General features: G+C 37.4%; 1 long non-coding RNA gene across 2 annotated transcripts in view; it reads right to left on the reverse strand.

The window, feature by feature from the left end:
• Nucleotides 1–16,650, reverse strand: part of LOC124963999 (uncharacterized) — a 164,670-nt gene that overhangs the window by 93,367 nt on the left and 54,653 nt on the right. For both annotated transcript variants that reach the window (XR_007104874.1, XR_007104875.1), the window contains one exon: nucleotides 9,518–9,597. This is a non-coding gene — a long non-coding RNA (uncharacterized LOC124963999). The remainder of the gene's footprint in view (nucleotides 1–9,517; nucleotides 9,598–16,650) is intronic.

Consider the following 16,650-nt stretch of genomic DNA (forward strand, 5'->3'; position numbering starts at 1 on the left):
AAAAGATGATTAACATTATTAGTCGTTCGGGAAATGCAAATCAGAATCACAAGATAACACGCCCACTAGGATGATTAGGATACAAAGGTGCTGCTGAAGATGTGGAGAAATTGGAGCCCTCATACACTACCAGTGGGAGCATAACATGGGTAGTTGCTTTGGAAAACAGTCTGGTAGTTCCTGATATTATTAAACATAGAGTTACTATATACCCCAGCAATTCCACTCCTAGTTTCATACCCAAGAGAAAAGAAAACACATGTTCAAACAGATGAATGTTCATAGTAGCATTATTCATAAAAGTCTCAGGGTGGAGGAAACCCAAATGTCTATCAACAGATGAATGAATAAACAAAATGTGACCTGACCATATGACAGATAATTATGCTGCCAAAAAAAAAAAAGAAATTCCCATATATGCTACAATATGGACAAAGAACCCACTCACAAAATATTAAATAGCATATGATTCCATGTATGTGACAGTTCAGAATAAAGTAGTTTTTAAAAGAAAAAGTGGTAAATGTTTGCTTAAGATGGGAAGAAGTGGGTGGACATAAGGGTGATTACTAAAGGGTATGGGGTTTCTTCATGATGTGATAAAAATGTCCTAATATTTACTGTGGGGGGTTACACATATCTGTGGATATACTAAGAACCAAGGTGTAGGCTTTACATGAGTTATTTGTATGGCATGTGAATTATATCTCTATAGCACAATTTTAAAAATAAATGGAGGGTTGTTGAAAGAGGGAAGAGAAATATAGGGGGAAAACATGTGAAATAACATAGTACTCAAAATTAGGAATATGTTGGTGGGTATGGGTTTTCAAGTAGCGGTAAGGGAAGAAGGCTGGTCATTCAGTTAACCAGGATGTTTATTGGTATGCTAGAGTCACACTGAAAATGGTAAATATGCTTGAAGCTTTTTCTCCCTAATAGTTTGAAATAGAAGAAATTCAGAGAGACCCTATAAAACAATCTTCCCAGAGTTTCAAAGTATTTGCACATCCTACATGAAACTCATGCTGTCTTTTCTAAGTCCAATGGTAATGAAGAGTTATCACCATCATATTTACAGAAAGGAAGAATGAAATTTATGATTGTACCTTGCCTATGTTCCTATGTTTTTATTTAAAACTTTATGTTGTTCCCCTATAAAAAGTAAACTCCATAATTCATTCATTCTACAAACATTTGTAGCATTCCAAACACTGTTTTAGGAGCTTGGGATATTTCTGAGAGCAAAGAACAAAAATTTTATATCTAACATAGAATTTATATTCTGTTAAGGGGAAATAGATAATACTCAATAAACTTTAAAAAATAAGTAAATCTTAGGGTGTGTTTGAAGGTCCTTTGGATAAAATAGACCATGAGCACATTGACTTACTATATTTCTATGTGTGCCAACTCTAGTACCTAGAAGAGCTCTTGGCTTAGGGAGTGTAATAGTCAGGGTTCTCTAGAGGAGCAGAATCAACAGGAAGTATGATTATAAAAGGGGATTTATTAGATTGGCTTACACAGAAACTGGACTCCATAATGTCCATCTGGAGGCTGGAGAACTGGAAGAACCAGTAGCTGCACAATCCAAGAGGCAGAAGCCCCAGAACAAGAAGGATCAACAGTGCTACCCTAGTCCGAGACCAAGGCTTCTGGAAACTACCTGGAGAATCACTGGCAGAGTCCACTTTGGAACAGTGAAGAAGAGAGAGTTAGATATCCTCAGATGATCAAAGTAGTGATCAAGAACCCCTTCAAGAAGAGTCGAGCTTGCATCTACAACTGCCTCCTTGTTCTTCCAAGTTTTATTCCATCCTATTGGGCGGTGCTACCCACACTTTAGGGAGAGTCTTCACTTCATTCAGTTCACTATCCCACATGCCAATCATTCCTAGACACACCCTCATTGACACACCCAGAATCCTCTTAATCATTGGCATCTCTTAATCCAATCAAGTTGACAATTCAAATTAATCATTACAGGGACTGGGGTTGTGACTCAGTGGTAGTAGGCTTGCCTAGTACACATAAGGCCCTGGGTTCAATCCTCAGCACTGCATAAAAATAAAGGTATTGCATCCACCTACAACCAAAAAATATATTAATTTTTTTGGAGCCAACCTAGATGCCCTTTAACAGATGAATGGATAGAAAACAGAAAATGTGGTACATATACACAATGGAATATTACTCAGCTTTAAAGTAGAATGAAATTACGGCATTTGCAGGTAAATAGATGGAACTGGAGAGTATCATGCTATGTGAAATAAGCCAATCCCAAAAAACCAAAGGCTGACTGTTTTCTCTGATAAGCAGATGCTGATCCATAGTGGGGAATGGGTAGGGGAGAATGAAAGAACTTTGGATTGTACAGAGGGGGGTGTGGGGAGGGGTGGGCGGGTGGGGAAGGGAAGGATGGTAGATTGTGAGACAGACATTATTACCCTATATACATGTACAAAAAGAATTTTTAAAAAATATTTATTAATGACAAAAAAAGCTAATGAAAATAAATAAATGTTTTTAAAAAATGAGAAATGTGATTTAAAAAACCAACCAAACAACAACAACAAAAAAAACAAATTAACCATTACAGGGAGGCACAATGAATATTGGTTGAATAAACAAGTAAATTAATGGATTGACATAGAGTTTTTTGGTTTGTACTTTGGAACTAGTTTCCTCTTATTTAAAAAAATTGCTGCAACTATAGAAAGATTTTAACATCTGTGACCCTCCCTGTTCAACTGTGCTTTTAAAAATTTTTAAAATTTTTAATTTGTTCCAATTAGTTATACAATACATTTATGCATTTTGATAAATCATACATAAATGAAGTATAATTTCTCACTTTTTTTGATTGTACATGTTGTATAATTACCTTGGTTATGCAGTCATATGTGTACATAAGATAATAAGGTCTATTTCATTCTACACTCCCTCTTACCCCCAGGTCCGCTCCCCTCCCTTCACTCCCCACTACCTAATCTAAAGTAACTCTATTCTTCCCCCCATCTTATTGTGAATTAGCATCTACATGTCAGAGAAAACATTTGGCCTTTGGTTCTTTGGGATTGGCTTATTTCACTTAGCATGATAAAAGGAAGTATAGTGTATTGGTGAAGCACAAAATTCTCTGATGCTAGACCATATGGATTCATGTGCCAGGTTTACTACTTCTTTCTGAACACTTTAATTATTTGTATCATTATTTATAACGATTTCTAATTGCACCATTTTATTTATAACTAGAGACTTTGTGTTTTGAAGACCTCCCTGCTACAGATAATTTTGACATTGTTAACTTCGTCCTGATAATTCCCTAGAACTCTTACATTCAGTTGACATTTATTATTTGTTAGTTGTTTGCAAGAAATCCTTGAATCCTAAGGGTATTAAATAATTCCTTGCCCATCATAAGTGGATGCTAATGATCCTTCACTGCCATCAATAGGAAATTAGATGCCAAGATCCTGTGCAAGATTCATCTTTATCAGCTGGGACTGTCTCATTCACATCCAGCATTCTCTGAACCTGGCATGTACAGAAATATAGCATGTGTTTGGTGAATAAACAAAAAGTTATAATCCAGTAGCAGCACTGAGGTATACACACCAAAACCACATAGTTTCAACTGCGTGATGTTCTGTTTAGAGTGTCTTTGGGCTATTTGAGGTTGGTTGCCTTTTCTGGTTTCCCTTTCAGACCAGCAAATTCTGCACAGAGGACCAGGTGCCTGTAGTTTGTCAGCAGCTCAGGAACAGGTTGTGCCTTGGACATCAGCCAGCCTGGGGTGAAGTTCAGAGAGCAAGTCCCTTCTTTGGAAGTGCTATTGCAACCACTGTACACAACCCCAAACACTTGTGAGCTAGATTTTGCTTAGATTCTGTTATTTCTTCTTTTTGACGGTTCTGCTTTGAAAGTAAAGCAACAGTAGGGTTTGTTAAGATGGCTCATTCAAATAATAATTTATTATCCATGATATAAGGATATCAGGAAGTGGCAAGCTCTTCAGCTGTTTATTTCCATCCCTCTGGGTGGAAAGAAGTATGGAGATGTCTCAGTTGCTATGGATACCAAGTCTTCTAGAGAATAGAATCCTTTTAACAAAATCCAGTTCAGTTAGATTGGTTTTTCTTTTGAACATATCTATTCAGCATACTTTTGTCATACAAAAAGTTACATACCTGCATTAGGAAATGGTGTTTTAGTTTTTTCTCCAACTTTGCCTTGAAGTTTTTGTTTTTCCTAAATCCCCTTCTTCCTACACCAGAAGATGTGACATGGAAAACTGTATTTCTGGCATTCCTTCTATCCTAACTAGGAAAACTGACTTACTTAGTTCCACACAATTATATGCAAGTATCACAACATAAATGACCCATTTGGGAAGTTGAGGTCTTTTTCACTTAGTCTTTAAAAAAACATGTTAATTATAAAAAGGCACATAACCACCTCCTTAACATTTCATTGGTTCATTGGATTAGATTTCCTTAAATTAGAATCTCTTTAAGATGTCTAATTTTGAACATAGTATTAAGTTAATTGATTGTTGTAGATGGGGAAAAAGTCACAAAGGCTTCAAAAGAAAACTGAGAAAGCGACAACTCAGGTCAAGGGTCTAAGAAAAGTCTATTCCCATGTATGAACGAAGCTGGACTCCTCGCTAAGAAAAGACATTTTGAAAGTTAAAATTTCTAGTTAAATCATCATTCATCTATTTTTCAGATGAATCATTTTAGAGGATTTATAAGAACACCATCACTTTTTGAACTCTTGCTTTGGTCTCTCATTTCTAATTCTAACTCATATCTATAGAGAGGGGTTGAGGTTCATTACATAAATTGAAAATTGCTGTAGGCTGCCATGATGGAGATGAAAGGGCCAGCTTATGAGTCATGAGGACTGGAATGTAGTCCCAACTCTGCCTCCAGCTGTGTGGCCTCAGATGAATCATTTAACCTCTCTGGTCTTAATTTCATCATCTGAAAATTAGAGGTCAGACTACATTATTTTCCAAAGTCCCTTGACATCCTAAAATATCTACATTGCTTTGAAATTTATTCACAGCTCCAATTGATACTCAGCATCAAGGCTAGAAACTAAGTAGGCTAACTGAGTTCAAAACCAAATGGAAAAGAGAAACTTTTAGAAGTACAAATCTGCCGACAACTTTATTTCCATCCCGCACTGCATTCAAAATGATTTTAAATTTGTAGTGGAAAATAAGAATGTGACCACATTCAGGTGAATGATGTACCCCATTTTTGTACAATGAATCAAAATGCAGTCTGTAAAAAAGAAAAATTTTAAATATTTTAAAGAAAAAGAAAAATCTTTATTGTTGGGGATGCTTTGTCCGGATGTAAAGTAAGTATGTAAAAGCAATCCTGGCTTACATTTGTATAAAGTAAGTGTAGCGCTTGTATAAAGGAAAAAGATGTTTCCTTTATACATGTGCGACATTTTGCTAATTATTTTGCGTGGTTCAACTCACTGATCCTCACAGCTAACTATATGGTGGATATTATCCTATTTATTTTACAGATAAAAATGGAAATAATAAAGAATAAAAAATATTAGTCTTTTGTCCTAAGTGTCTCAACTAGCAAGTGGCAGAGCCAGAAACTGAATCCCTGCTGCTGAATTTGTATGTCCAGGGCATATAAACATTATAAGGTACAGCCTTTCTGGTTTTGTGTGTGTATGGTTTATATCCTATGTGTCTAAACACAAACTCATTATCTCCCTTGCATTCCCCAACCCAGCCTTCTCTGCGTGCCTGACCTCAGTGAAAGGCACCATGCCTAACAATAACAAGGCAGGAAACTGGAAATAGGCTTCACACTGCCCATCCCTCACTTCACCTACCACCCATGTCACCCTCTCTTCTTACTGTCAATTTATTGAATAGTTCTCAAAGTGAATGTGTCAGAGTCCCAGAGGACAACCTGGCACATTCTAAGGGACTTTAACAAAGGGACCATTTGTCAGTTGTGGGAAAACTCAGCATAATCTACAAGAAATGAGGACGAGAAATAGTAGATGCTGTGGGTATATGTCATAGGTTGAATCATGCTCTTCCCAAGGAGACATCTCGGAGTCCTCCCTAATACCTTTGAACATGACCTTATTTGGAAATAAATAGTTTTTTTTTTTAATAGAGCTAATTGAATTAAAATGAGATCAATAGGGTAGACCCTAATCCAACAGGGATTTTCCTTATAAAAGAGGGAAATGTGGACACACAGACATACAGATACACAGGAAGAAGGCCATGTGGACACAACAGCAAAGCGGGGGATGATGTTCCTGCAAGCCAAGGGACTCCAAAGACTGCCAGCACACCCAGTGAGGAGAGACAATGGAACCAGTTCTCCCTTGCAGCCTTCAGAAGGATCCCACCCAACTGATACCTTGATCTCAGATTTTCAGCCTCCGCAACTGTGAGATTAGATAATTCTGATGTTTAAGCCACTCAGTTTGTGGTACTTTATTACACAACCTAGCACACTAACACAGCGCCCTTTGACCTGAAGGTGGTTGGAAGAAGACGGTATCCTAAGAACCAGGTGAGAGCTATAGTTATGGATAAGGGACTGCCTCCAGGGAACTTTGGTTCAACTATTTGCTTACTTTAATTAGTAGAGTTTGCACAGGAAAGATGCAATAAATTCTCGATTCTTTCCCTTTGTTTACTAGTTTTCAGAATAGTGGATAGTTTTCCTACAACCTCCAAAAAGATGACTGATTTTTTTCTGGATCATGAATTGAAGATTTTTTAGCATACTTAGTGTACTGCAATCATTGCAGGCCATGTTTGCAGCTTTTTGTTACTATAATGAATACCTGAGATAATCAACTTAGAAGGAGAAAAGGTTGATTTTGGCTCACAGTTTCAGAGGTTTCAGTTCCTATTCACTTGACCTATTGTTTTGGAGACTGTGGCAAGCAAGAAGTACATCATGGTAGGATCTTGGGTTGAAGGAGGCTGCTCATCTCATGGTGGCTGGGAAGCAAAGAGAGGAAGGGGCCAGGATCACAGTATCAAGGGCACACCCCCAGTGACCTAACTTCCTTCCAGGAGGCTCCACCTCATAAAGGTTCATCATCTCCCATGATGGAGTTTCATGGGCTGGGGACCAAGCTTTTAACATGGACCTCTGGGGGACCCTTATTTAAACCTTCACACAAAAGTTACATTTTCTTGCCATACTTATCTTAGTTTGGGCCCAAAGAGACTCTTTGTCAGTTTAGCTCTTTAGTCATTTCCTATAGCTCCAGAGGTCTCTGACGACTTTCTTACTCTCTGGTATGACAAGATGCCTAGGCTCTGCTTGATTCTTTTTAGGGGAAAATGAATGGGACCATAGAGTATGGCCATTTCCTGACTTTTGATGGGGCTTCATCTTGCATCCTTTGAAAAGTAATTGCCTCTTTGGTTGGTGTCTGGTGGGAGGGACCTGGTTGAGGTGGGGTTTGTGTGACTTTTCCTTATGAATTTGAAGGATTACATACCTGCTCCTACCACTGAGTCCCTGATTTATTCTGTTGCCTTTACTAATATCAGTGGTTAGGTCAGGAAAAACAGTGGTCTCTTTGAATATTCTAGGTAGGATATCTTTTAATAAGGAGATACTATGGCCTTAATTTTATCCCTCCATTCATATATTGAAGTCCTAACTCACAATGAAAAAGTATGTGGCAATAATTTTTGGGAGGTTTAGATAAAATAATAAGGGTGGGGCCCTCATGATGGAATTAGTGCCCTTATGAGACACTAGCGAGTTTGTCTTGCTTCTCCCTCTCTACCTAGACACACCAAGGAAAAGCCAGGTGATGACAGAGAAGACAGCTTTCTGCAAGCCAAGTAGACAGTCCTCACAAGGGACTGAATGGGCTGGTACCATGGTTTAGTTGGAGGTGTGTTTTGGAAATGCAGTAGGAAAGGGAGGGGAGGAACAGGAGATTTAAAGAAACAGATGAAGAAAGGAACAATGTTGGAACTGGGAAATGGAGGAGTCCATAGAGCCTCAGGGCTGACTTTTTCTCCCCTTCCTTTCCCTTTCCTACCCGCTACCATCTTTGATATTCCAGTGTGTATCAACCAAATGTAGTTCCAGAGAGGCAGCCTGGGAGGAAGTGAGCTGTAAGAGTTTTCTGAGGGGCTTCCCACAATATGACCCTTTTCAATTTAGCCAATTTCTGCAATAACTGCTGCAGCCACAAGCCAAAAATCTTTACATGTGACTGTTGAAAAGCTATGTACAGATTGAATGAGTAAGATATGGACCCTGCCCCTATAAAAATTCACAAAGAAGGAGACATAACTGATACTCTACCAGCAGAGTTATGCTACTGGTACCCATCAATTAAAAGGTCTCTGATGTTGTGATGACCTGGAAAATTCCAGTGGCAGAAAGAATTTGCAGCATCGTGGGTATGAAGGGAGAGGAGAGAGAGAATCTGAAGCAGAGGACATGATATGAAGGGCTTTTTAAAGCCAAGATTAAAAAGTTTGGATTTTGTTCTACCTGCAATGGACCACCATTGGAGTATTTTGAGCAGGAGAGTGATATGATTTGACTTATACTTTCAGCAAGCTGCCATTTGGAGAATGAGAAAAGAAGAACACCATTCAGATGGGCTTTGCAGCTGAGTGAAGGTTTAGGGTTCCCTTAGCTAAGGTGTTAACAAGGAAAATGGAGAGAAGTGATTTGATAAAGAATGTTCTTTTGAGGTAGTGTCAATACTTTCCAATGGGTTGGAAGTGAGAGTAGGGAAAAGAAAGAAATCAAAAAAAGGACTTTCAGATTTTGTCTAGAGGAATGGGAGGTTGGTGGTGCCATTTACTGAGATGGAAAAGGTTAAGGGAATAATACATTTGGTGGGAAAAATGAAGAGCTCTCTCTTGGTCAAAATAAGTTTGAGAGACTTATGGGACATCTGAGTGGAAATGTTGTGGTAATGTCCCCAACTGGGCTCCCATGCTCCAGTCTTTGTTCTCATTACCTCCCCTCCACTTACTCCTCCCTTCTCTTCTACAAGCCTATTAATCCTTCTAAAGTTTGTCTGAGGTCATGCAACCTGCATGCTTTAAAACACTCAGTATGCCTTGGATACCCTCAGAATCACATGTGCATATCCATCTGGTTTTCAGCCCTTAAACTATGCTCAGAGCATCTTTCATTCTTGTCTCTCACAACTGCCCAATATCTACCAAGTAATCTAGCTAAGCTGGATGACTTCTGTTCCCCAAATACACCTTGTACATCCCTGCTCTAGACCTTTTTCTCACATTCTTCTCTCTGCCTGCAATGTTCTCCTTCTCCTTCTTCTAATCAATCCTGTATGTCAGACCTATTTTGATTGATGGTAGTTATCAACAGACTTCTCCAATTGCCACGGTCAAGTGGAATTACTCTTTCTATCCTTTTATAATGTATTGTTCAGATTTTACATATGTGCTAAGATTCTACAGGGTATTGGAGTTACTGGTTTATTTACTCACCATTTACCCACTTTAGTAGAAAGTTCTGTAAGGTCAGAGGCTGTATTTTCTTCTCTGTATTCCTTGGTTGTCATTGAATCCTGTATAATAAAAACACAAAATTAATATTTGCTGACCAGGGTCAGTGACATGTGCCTATAGTCCTAGCACTTGGGAGGCTAAAGTGAGAGGATCACTTGAGTCCAGAACTTTAAGATCAGCCTGGGCAACATGGTGTGAGACCCTGTCTCAAAATAAAACAAAGCAAAACAAATAATACTTACTGAACTGAAATGAATCAAATTGTCATTTTATTCAATAATGCATTTTTCAGACAAAAACATATGATACACTCAGTGTACACATTTTTTAGGTTGGTGAGAAGAGAAAAAAGCAAGTTTACAAGTTTATATAAAGAAGTTATTTATTAAAATCCTGCAGACAGCCAATGAGTGTCAAAAAAATAATTTAATACAATCCAAAGCATGGGTTAGAAAGTCCAAATCTCACCTAGTTCCAAATGGGTACCCTAATTGTTCTGAACAATTTCAGAATGGACTATTCACTTTCTGTGGATTATACTAGGTCTAAAAACAAATAATCTTATTGGTGTAAAAGTTCTTTTTTTTAATCAGCCCAAACTGCCTTCCAATTACTTCTGACGGTAGGTCTATTCTGTTAATTCCTGCCACCGCATGATCAAACCCAGAACTTAATGAGTTAAACAGGGACTTTTAATCCTCTCACAATTCTGTGGTTTGATGGAGTTCATCTGGTAGTTCCTCAGCTTCACATGATAATAACTGCAGATTCAGGCATCTGAGGGCTTGTCTGAGCTTAAACACCCAGCATGGCTCAGTTATATAGCTGGTCATTGCCATTGGCTCTTGACTGGGGACTCAACTGGGACTGTCAGATATAGCGCCTTGGTCTTCTCCATGTGCCCTTTGCATATGGGTTTCTTTTGGGCCTTATAGCAAAATAACCTAGTGTCTCTGAGTAATCTCATGAGTGAAAACATAGTTTTTAGAGACTTTGTGCCATTACCTTCCCCTAAAACCTTTCCAGATTGTCATTACTAACAAAGTAAATTATTTGAGACAGAACAAAACAATCTGTACTAGAAGATTCCAAAGGGTTTTTTGTCTGCATATCAATACAAATACTTTCTATCCACCAATGAAACTTAAAGGGGCCACAGATGATAAAGTATCTATGCTTATGTATAGTCAAGGAATTCACTGGTAAGTAGGCCCATATTTCACATGCTTTATCTTAATTTTTCTATAACTTGCTATGGATTCATCAGAAGTTTCTATGAAGAAACTAGAAGTTAAGGCTAACTGTTTTGTTCCATGTTTCCACTGTCTTCCGAGTTGTTAAAATGGGATTTCATGCTGTCACTGATGGTCATTAATCAAGGGACCTCATGACCAATTTTATCTGAAATCTAGTTAGAAAATGACAGAAAAGGATCATTTAAAACAGGCATGCGCTATTTAGAACAGAGGCTATATGGTGACCTCAGTGTCAGAGACATGTAGCTTTAAGATATGTCACTGACCAACTCTGAACAAGTCACTTGAGCTCAAAAGATTCAGTTTTCTTATCAGAAAGATCAGATTATAAAAGTTGTTGATTGGGTAATATTAAACAAGGTAATAAAGAGATTGCATAACACAATATGCCTGACACAATCTAAGTTTTAATCTCAGTATTATTACTATTAGTGTCATTAATATAAAGAGTTGTGCTTTTTTAAAAAATTAATTTTTATAGCAACACTTTTGATCAGGGATGTAATTAACTTTATTAGTTATTTATTTCAAACTTCTCACCTGCAAATGGAGGAAACATAATAGATATGACAAACTATATGAAAATTAGGAATAATACATGTGTAGTGCCTGATGTATGTTAAGTTTTCAGTAGGCAGAAGACACTATTGTAGCACAGAGTAGAATCAGAATTCAAACCTAGGTCTGATTTATGCTCCTCTTACTTTTCCATGAGTTTCCTTAACATGAAATTTTCTTGCTTCACAATTGTGCTCAAGATTCCCCCACTTGTTGTGGTTTTACTTCTCAATTAATGTGTAAGTTGGAAAAGAAATTCTGTGATCTACCATACATTCATTTATTTTTAAAAAGAAATATTATAAAGAGAAGGAATTGTGAGATTAAAATAATTGTCAACCAAGATTGCTATATCCAGCAAAGCTATCCTTCAGAATGTAAGGATAAATAAAAACCTTCCAGATAAGCAGAAACAAAAAGAATTCATGACTACTAAACTGGTACTACAGAAAATACTTAAAGAAATGCCACATACTGAAGAATAAAAAACAAACCCCAGGGCTCAAAACTGAACATATCTCATTTGAAGAGTAGTTATGCATTTTTTCTGAATGTTTAAAGATTTTGGTTTAGAATGAGAGGGCAATTTTGAAAGAATAAACGAAGATCAAATTCACTAATTATAATCAACTAAGGTTCAACTGAAATCAAAAGCAGCAAAACACTAGACTTTTATCAAAATTTGGATAATACTGACATTGGATTATTGATTTGGTGATTCCTGTTAACTGGGCCCACCTCCTTTTTGGCATTTCGAGCACATTTATAGAGAATAAAAGATTTAAATGTTTTTTTATTAAATAGCAATGCTTAGTACTGTGACTAAAATAGTCAGAATACTTATAAACTAAAGGGTATGACTCCAAATGAATAGAACAAATGGTACACACCCTTGAAGTCTCATTAATCTTTGCTTAGGAGCTACAAGAGCAAAACTCACCGCTCAGAAATTTAAAAAAAAATATTTTGAAAGGTTGAAAGTCTAGAGGATAGTTTAGGAAAAAAAAAAATTCCAGTGGAAATCTTCTTTCATATAGTGAAAAAGAATTGTCAGTATGACTGAAGCAAAGCAAGGTGGTTGTAAGATTTTAATAATAACAACAATGTCCATGAATAGTACCTTCATGCTAGCACCAATGTTCTTAGACTTATTGGTTTGTTGCTAGTCCTACTTCAGTGAGAGTCCTGTGTTACCCTCTGAAAGAGTCTTCAAAGCCCTAATACCTTTAACAGAGTCCCATACTCTGTGGTACATTATTATGTCAATTGGAAAATGCGTCTGATCATGGGCATGAATATTAACACTTGGATATTTTGTAATGCACATGATGATAAGGTACCATCCACAGTATAGAAAAAAACAACTTGCAGTCATGGAAATTTGCATATTTATATTTGGGTGGATAAAAGAAACCATATCAAAGTATAACTCTAGGTTGTAGCTAGTTTTGCCACCAATTACATAATGTTTTCAAATTTAGTATTACAGGGAATAGGTACCTAGACTTTCTAGATGCTTCTTTAAATGAATTGCCTTTTATCAATTGTATCATGTAGGACAAAACCAATGGTCATTATTTTTGCATCTATGGCTAAAGTGACATAAACTAAATTGTTTTTATTGATCATTAAATTGAATTCCATAGAAACTCATAGTCAACACAGATAGAGGTCTTCTTTTTAGTCTGCAGTACAGAACTCCAACCCAAGGCATTAAAAAATTCCTCTTTGAATAGCTCTCCTCCCCAGTGGTGCTATTTTAGAGACCTTACAGTTTTATTCCCCCCTTAACATGTTAATTTAGTTCAGAACAGATGTGTATGGCATCTGTGCACATATGTTCCCTACAGAATTCTTGGGAGTGAAGGATCAGTCCTCCAATTTTGAAGCAGATCCCTCATAAAGAACACACTTGAACCACCATTTCTGAATCTAAGAAACTGTGCTTTCTCTCTATCTTGAAAACTATCTGTGTTTTATGTGCTGGACAATTTAATGAGTTGCCTTTTTCTTCCTCCAAGATTTTTTCTTGGCACACTCTACTCTTCCTGCTGGGGTCAGACTGGGGACTCATTCAATTTGTGCCTGCAAGTCAGCTGGGCAGGCCCAGTCTCAGAGCGATGGCCTCCTCACAAAGCCAGCTTTGTAACAGGGGTCCTAGACCGTGGAGAAATCCACCAGAGCAAGAAGTTCCTTTCTGCAACTCTTGGTTAGTGCTGACAAGTGTTCTGGGAATTTTCACCAGGCATTCTGATTTCCCAGTGAGGTTTCTATGGCTACATAGTCAACATTTTTCAATACTAACTTTGGACCACATGGGAGAGAGCTCCAAGAAATAATGTCTGTTTTACATAAAAAAATCTTGTCATTTCAGAAATGATTAGGAAAGCCAGTTATATTTGAGAACCAGTGAAATGCCTCATGCCATGGGACAGACATCCTGTCTTAGAGGGGAAGCCCCACTCGGCCAAGGGTTCATCCTCACTGATGCTAATGGTCTGTGGGTAAATGACACTAACCACACCAAAGTTCACAGTCAAAATGCTCCTGACATCTGTTGGAGGACAATGGGAAGGTCAGGATATGACAATCCTGAGTCCAGTGTTACCTGAAAACTGGTCTTCCCCACCACCAAGATTTTGCAATGCTTAAATATTGTTCTACTTCCCATATCATTCAGGGAATCAATCTAAGCTATGCTTAAATTATTCTGAACTCTCTTTAGAAACCAGTGAATGTTGAAATTTAATTGACATTATGATGGGATTGGGAGATGCGACCTTTAAGAAGTGAGTAGTTCATAAGGGCTCCTATGAATGGATTAATGTCATTATCATGGGAGTGAATTATTTATCACACAGGTGCGTTTGTTATAGCTGGAGAAGTAGCTCAGTGGTAGAGTACAAGAGGGGCCCTGGGTTCAATTCCCTAGTACCGGGAGTAGAGGGAAGTGGGTTTGTTGTAAAAGCAAGTTCTCTTGAATACCTAGTTTCTGGCTCTTATATGTTCTCACTGGCAATGTGATTCCTTCTGCAATGTTATGATGTAGCATGGAGGCCCTCACCAGATGTAACCCTTCAGTTTTAGATTTCCCAGCCTCCAGAACAGTGAGAAATGAATTTTTTTTCCATAGATTACCCAGTCTGTAGTATTCTGTTATAGTAGCAAACAATGGACACCGGCTAGTATTAGAAGATATATAATTAAAACCAACATCTCCTCCCAACCCAGAAAACTTCTTTACAGTGGTAGAAGAGAAAGAAAACAATTTTATATTTAAAAAAAAATCTGTGAAACCAGAATGTGATGTGTGTTATAGGAAAACCAATAAAGAGATTGTAAAAACAGATAGGAATTTCACTTTTTTATATTAACAAGTGGATGATATATTAGGCAGGTTTTGTAATTTACAGTCAGGTGAAAAGTTAGACCCATCTCTTCCCAGGACATGGGAAGATGCACCTTATCTTCCTTACACTTCAAAGACATGAATCCCAGTCTTAAGGAAATATAGCTGAGCTCTGAGACTGGCAAGAGACTCTCTCAGCCATTGAAAAGATTTGTGTACATTTGAAAAGGATATGAAAAAAATTTTGAAAGGGAGGAGAAGGGAAAAATTACTCCTGTTTTTAGTAGGGATAATTAAGCCTCTTATTTTTAATTTGCATTTGCTTTTTACACCACCTAAGTCCTAACTCTTCAGGATTATGCTAAACTTAACCATCCTTCTCCACACACCCAACTTTTAGGGTCAATTATTCTTCACTGTTTCTGCTCCAACAATTTCCTGCAAAGTTATCCTTGCATGTCTCCTCCTGGGATTGTACTTTTCTGATCCGGAACTTCTCAACTCTCCCTAAAGTAGCTACCATACCCAGATACAAGTTTGAGTTTATTTTCTTTCCTTGGGAATATCATTAGAGTAAACATTAGCTTCTTTCCAACTAAATTTGTATTTCACTCACTTTGGAGGTGAAAATGGAATAACTCCTAAATATATGAGCCATGGAGGACCCTGCCCTCAGAATTTAGTGACTCAAATTTTACAAGAGGTCAACCTCTAAGGAAAAAGAAAAAATGGCACCTAAGACATAGATCTATCTTCTCATTAACTGATCTGAAATAAAAACGTAATTTGTTGCTTAAACTTGCTATAAATTAAGTTTCAATGGAATTTCAGACTGAGCAGAAACTGCATTAACATTGGAGTCATCTTCTGAGGTTACTTGCCCTCTAATTCTCCCTCAGACAATTCTCATCCTCCAGAAAAAATGATCCCAAACATTACAATTTAAAACCTGATAGGATATGAACTAACTTTGCACCTATTAGCAAATTTATGTCAGCATTCCCTATTGCCAACATCTCCCTGTTCTTCAAATTGTTATTTGAATTGATTTTAACGTCTTACTGGTTTCCACATTAATGAATTCAAGTCTTTGACACTGGTTTCTTTTACATTTGTTTGAGAGTGAGTGATATTTTAAATTCTTTGAATAATTTATTTTAGCATCAGTTTCTGGAGTTTGGTCTTTTTATATTTTTATTTTTTATTTTTATTTTTTGCAGTGCTGGGGATCTAACTCAGGCCCTTGTGAATACCTGGCATGTACTTTACCACTGAGCTACATCCCCAGCCTAAGTTTGGGGTCTTGTTTGGCTGGTTTCCAATCTCATTAGGAGCCAAATCTAAAACTCTGCAGCAGCCTAGACTGACCTCTCTAATATATTCCTTCTATGGCTTGAATGTTTTATCCCTCCAAAGCTCATGTGTTAGAAACTTAATCATTAATGTAGCGATGTTGGGAGGTGGGGCCTGATGGGAAGTGTTTCAGTTATGAGGGTTCTGCCCTCGTGTACAGGTTAATGCCGTTATAAAGGGGAGAGATTGGCATCCTCTTGTTGTCTTAGTTTGCCCTTCTGCCATATGATGATACATTAAGAAGGCCCTCACCAAACATCGGTACCATGTAGTACTTCCCAATCTTCAGAACTCTGATCCATTACATTTCTTTTCATTCTAAATTACCAGGTCTATGGTATTTATAGCACTTCAGAACAGATTAGACAGCTCCTATTTCTTCCTTTATCCAATTAATAAGTAATTCTCTAGCTCTTATTATTGTACAACACTGCTAGAAACTGGAGACATAGTAATGAGAAGATGAGAAAGTCTTGATACTTATGCAGCTTAGATAACAAATAAGTAATCTTATTGAATAAGCAAGTAAATTTCAAACAACTGATATGTGCAATGAAGAAGATAGTTCAGAGATGAGGAGCTACTGTAGACTGGGT

The sequence above is a fragment of the Sciurus carolinensis genome, chromosome 14 (genome assembly GCF_902686445.1).
Source record: "Sciurus carolinensis chromosome 14, mSciCar1.2, whole genome shotgun sequence".
NCBI lineage: Eukaryota > Metazoa > Chordata > Mammalia > Rodentia > Sciuridae > Sciurus > Sciurus carolinensis.